At 39.0% G+C, this 5,346-nt stretch overlaps 1 long non-coding RNA gene across 1 annotated transcript; it reads left to right on the top strand.

Annotated features, from left to right (window-relative positions):
* The first annotated feature begins 4,230 nt into the window (after positions 1–4,230).
* Positions 4,231–4,778, top strand: LOC114435822 (uncharacterized). Its single transcript, XR_003670658.1, has 3 exons — positions 4,231–4,255; positions 4,345–4,629; positions 4,722–4,778. It is a non-coding gene; the product is annotated as an uncharacterized LOC114435822 (long non-coding RNA).
* Positions 4,779–5,346: the final 568 nt, after the last annotated feature.

Genomic DNA, 5,346 nt, shown 5'->3' with positions numbered 1-5,346 from the left:
TCCACCTTTCAGTCATTTCCTGAGTCTGAGGTCACAGCCACAAATAAACCAGCATTCGGCCACAAAGTGAGCACATGTATAGATTCTACACTCTGGTTAAATGATGCAGGAAATATAACCATGTGAAACTGCTGTGGGCAGAGCTGCTGTCTAAAGGTGGAGGGGCACAAAGGAAGGAAGAGTCTATAATCAGAAGCTGATGTAGGTGAGACTTTCTGATCACACCATTTAAAGAAACGTCACTTCTGCCTTCAGCATTATAATTATGAATGCTTTTTATTTATCGTACTGCAAAGTTTTATTGTACAACAAAATGTAATATGCTTCAATTCAACAGTCTGATGTTTTATGCATGTGCAGTAATTAAAGTACAATAACATTTATAGGGACCAGACTAAACCTTGGCAGAGAAACATGTTCATATGTGTGCAGAGAACAGGAAATGTAACCGTGTGAACCATGTGCTGTGGTCAGAGCTGCTGTCTAAAGTTGGGGCAAAGGAAGGAAGAGTCTATACTCTGCATTCTGATCACACCTTTTAATGAAACGTCACTTCTGCCTTCAGCATTATAATAATGAATAGATAGAACACTTTGTTCAGTTGTGCTGGATGTGAGGATGGGGCACACTTTGCTCTGTGTGCTGGACTTATTCTGTAAGTACATTTCTGACTTGTTGTTTCTGAAGAGTGTTTCTGAGCAGACTGGCGTCTTTATGAACGTCGGCTGCTGATATGTCTCTGTTTTACACTGAAGTCCTGCTGGATTTGGCTCCACACATCTACATTGTGTATATATAGTGTTTTAATGTTGTGATTGATCACTTTCTTTTGGTTTGATGATGTCTGATGAGGTTTTAATCTTTATTTCAGTGTTCAGCACACTCCTCTACGGACACACTGAAGGTGACAAATTATACTTTGTCTTTGTTTTTTCTCTTCATTTGTATATTACACAAAGTATTTATCTCCTGTTTATCAACTTCTCAGTGTTTTATATTATATTGTGTATTAGATTGATAATCACTTTGATCATTAATTATACTGTGAATGTGATTAGATTACAGGGACAGATGTGTTTATCATTAAGGAGAACAAACAAGTTTGTTGTTTTTAAAAAGATGATGCAATTTATCTCGTTCCACGGCACCATACTTGCCTGCTAATCGAGCTCCTAGCATGCTAGTCTTCCTTAATAATTAATTTATGTTCTCTATTTGATTAAATACTTTTACTAAACAGATCCTGCATAATAAACGCAGCCTGACCTCAAAGTGAGTGCACAGTTTATTTAAAGGAGCACACGTTCTCTTGATACCAAATGACAGCTGTGTTTTCTGTTCAATAGTTAAGATGCCACAAAAAGTGGAAGCAAAGTCCTAAAAGCATACGACTCCTTTAAATAAGCTAAATCAAACATTTGAATTTCTCTCGTCATGAGTGATTCGAACTTTGAGCCACGAAAGTGATTTTACAGCTTTAGTCTCTCTTGGTGTGAACACAGGGTTAAATGATATTTGGTTCTTTCACACAGCCTGTTTAAAGCTGGAGGTCTGCAGGCAGAACCTCAGGATATTGTTGTAGTCACTGTGAATAATAAATGATAGATCTGTGAGACAGGACACTGAAGTAGACACACTGTGACACTACATCACACTTCTAATTCTGTCTGCATGCTCTCTGAAACCACACGCTGGTGGCAACATCACAGTTTAGTTTGTTCATTCTAAACAAGACAACAGTCACAGAATGTGTACAAGAGTTTGATCCTTCAGTGTTTAAATATATATTTTGTAATATAACCTCCAACAGAGACTCAACATCCACAAACATGTGGTTGATGTCAAGGACACTTTATCTATAGTTATATTCAGTCTGTGTGTTTGACCCTAGATTCATCCTGATGATGCAAATACAGTTTAAATGTTTCACAGCTTTATTTTTGTTTTTTTTGTTTGTTTTGTAACATTAGTTATTTTAAGATGTAGCATATCCCACCGAAAGATGGTCTCACACTTGAACTGATGATCTCAGGGTTTAATGAAAATCCCAAAACCAACGTAAGAGCTGGTTACAAACACAAAAGAACAATATATGTTAGCTACTTTCCTCACAGTCTTACTGCATATACATAGCTTAACCACAGCTCATATTTAGCGAATGCTAACTTAACTAAACAATCAGTATGAAAGTTAATAAAGTTCAAATTTAACTTAAGACACAGACAATACCAACAAATACGAACCTTGTGCCTCTTCGGAGGGTTGCTAATACATGAACCATTCCGTTTTAATACTCTGTCTTTACCGTTTGTTGCCGTCACTGTTTAGTTATTAGCGGAACTCCGCGATTGCAGTGAAAACCCCTTCAAAATAAAAGCGCTCGTATTTAAAATAAAATATAAGACAATATAAGCTAAAACCAAGATGCAAACATGCTGTAAAGATAACAGAATAATAATTAACAGGGCTATCTTCGTAAGAAGGCAAAATATAAATGGGGTTATTTACATAAGATGTACCACAGCACAACATGCATTCACATAATTATCATAGAGTTTAGTACTAAAACAAACAACATGTTTGTGTTTAATCTCTTTTGTATTCTAACTGGGTGTTTTTGATTTGAACAGGTTCCATGAAGGCCTCTCTGATCCTGGAACACAGCTGGACTGAGATATTCTCTGGTGAGATAATCTTCCTCAGATGTGACATTCAGGGAGCTGAAGGAACTGAGTGGACGTATGAATGGAGACGAGAGTCAGACCTTTATTCAACAGACAGTAAATACAGGACCATCAGAGTTTTTAGGTTTACCAGTGGAGAATACAGATGTCGGGGTACAAGCTACAAGTTAACATCAGAGTGGAGTAAAGCCCTCAGATTGACTGTATCAGGTAAGCTGATCATCTTTAATCCATATAAAAGTGCTGAATTAGGTCAAATCTAACCAACAATTTAAGTGCTACTAAATACACACTAAGTATTGTGCTGCATGTCTTCCTGTTTTCACAACAGTGTCTGAAAAGAATGAAGTGCAAAGATTTTTCTGCAGTAATTCATACTCTAACCATTTACTATTTACTGTTTGACTGTTTTTTACTGACTGTTTCATTTTTTCTTCCTCACTGCAGATAAACCTCGGGCCTCACTGAGAGCAGACAAGACAGTCATACCAGCAGGGGGCAGTGTAACACTGACCTGCTCAGTGAACGTCTCTACAGGGTGGAAGTACTACTGGAACAGACATGGCTCAGAGTATTCTGGAGTTCAACCAATAAATGATCAATCAGACACTGTCAGTGTTTCAGAAGGAGGAATCTATCAGTGCATAGGCGGAAGACGAGGAAGAGGAGGAGACCCAGTGTTCTACACATATGAGAGCAATGATGTCACCATTAAGGAAACTGGTGAGTTTAATAATTAGTCTTGAAATGAAACAACATGAACTTCTCAAATGTTTCATGTGTTTGTCAGTAATGAAGAAAAGAGACATTTTGTTACCAACAGAAACAAAAAACATTGATTACATGTCAGAAGCTCCTCCTGCTCTGATGATGCTGAAAAATCAGAACTTTACTTTCTTCATTTTTAGACAGGACTGATCCAAATTGCACCTCAGTTATATTAATGTTGCTTGTTACTGTGTTAATACTTCCTCTTCCTCAGCACCACTGAGCTCCATGTTTTAAATCAGAGGCTTTTGTTGCATTTCTTCCCCTTAAAGTTGTTTTTTGTGGAGTAAACCTGTCTGTCTCTCTTCAGAAGTGGACAGAGGAATATTAACAATGTTGAGCTGTTGGACTAATGAAAAACAATCACTGGAATTTATTGAATGAAATAAAATGATGTCAGCATAAAATGTAATCAGAGTAAATACTGGGACACCAAACCACAGCACTTTGTCACAGAGTTCAGCTGTTAAAAAGATCAATATGATAAGAAATATTTAAGGTTATCACACTGTCTGCTGACTGACTGGATGTTTCTATGTGAACAGTTCCCAGTGTCACTCTGCAGCACAGCTGGCCTCAGATATTCATTGATGAGACGATCACCCTCAGATGTGACATTCAGGGAGTTGAAGGACGTCAGTGGACGTATGAATGGACACATGAGAGGTCCAACATTACTTCAACATCCAATGAATACAGAATCAACAGGGCTTCCTCTGCTGACAGAGGAGAATACAGATGTTGGGGCAGGAATAGGAATTTCTACACATTGTGGAGTAATGCCTTCACATTGTCTGTATCAGGTAAGTTTGATTAGTTCAGTTTTGTTTTATTGTTTACAACTAAATAAATCCTAATGTTTTTATACACTGTGTTCTGAACTGAACTGCAGCTAAACCAACAGCTGACCTGACTGCAGACGAGTCAGCTGTTCCAGCAGGGGGCAGTGTGACTCTGACCTGCTCTGTGAAACAGTCCTCTGGATGGAAATACTTCTGGTACAGAGATCAGAAATCCTCTGAACCTCTGACCACACAGGAGGCTGTTTCACTTTCAGACCAACAAACCAGAGTCTCAAAGGAAGGAGAGTACTGGTGCAGAGGAGGAAGAGGAGGAAGAGGAGGAGACCCACTTTACTACACAGAGTACAGCCAATCAGTGAAGATCTACAAACTTGGTGAGTTGTATGTAATACACAATGTCTGCTGTGATCTTGTATCAGGATGAATAAAATATGAACAGATATGAACTTGTTGTGTTGTTTCAAAGCTTCAATCAGACCTGTTGTGACTCTGCAACCTAACTGGACTCAGATATATGAAGGAGAGAAGATCAGTGTCAGATGTGAGATCCAAGGAGGAGACACTGAGTGGGGTTATGAATGGAAAGCACCAGACTCCAACAAACCTTCAAATCAGAATGAGTACAGGATTAGTTCTGCTTCTTCATCACACAGTGGAGCCTACAGCTGTAAGGGCTACATGAACAATGAACATACAACAACAGAGTGGAGTGATCCAGTCAGACTGACAGTATCTGACAGTAAGTGTTATTTTATTGATAAAACTCTAAATCTGCAATCTGACAGTCTGTTTTAACATCATCTCTTTCCAACAGGTAATCCCCGACCTGTCCTCACTGTGTCTCCATCATGGCTGAGTCCTGGAGCCTCAGTAACTCTGAGCTGTGAGGTTGAACATCCACCTGCAGGATGGAGGTTCTACTGGTATAAAGCTGTTCCTGGTCTGTCAAAGAACTCTTGGTCTTACAGCCATGAGCTGCTGCCTGGTAGCACTGATGGGACTGCACAGGATTCCTACATCATTCATGGACAGACACACACAGCAGCATATGTGTGCAGAGCTGGAAGAGGAGACCCAGAGTATCACTCTGA

The sequence above is a fragment of the Parambassis ranga genome, chromosome 5 (assembly GCF_900634625.1).
Source record: "Parambassis ranga chromosome 5, fParRan2.1, whole genome shotgun sequence".
Classification (NCBI taxonomy): Eukaryota; Metazoa; Chordata; class Actinopteri; family Ambassidae; genus Parambassis; species Parambassis ranga.
This window is presented reverse-complemented; position numbering and strand designations above follow the sequence as displayed.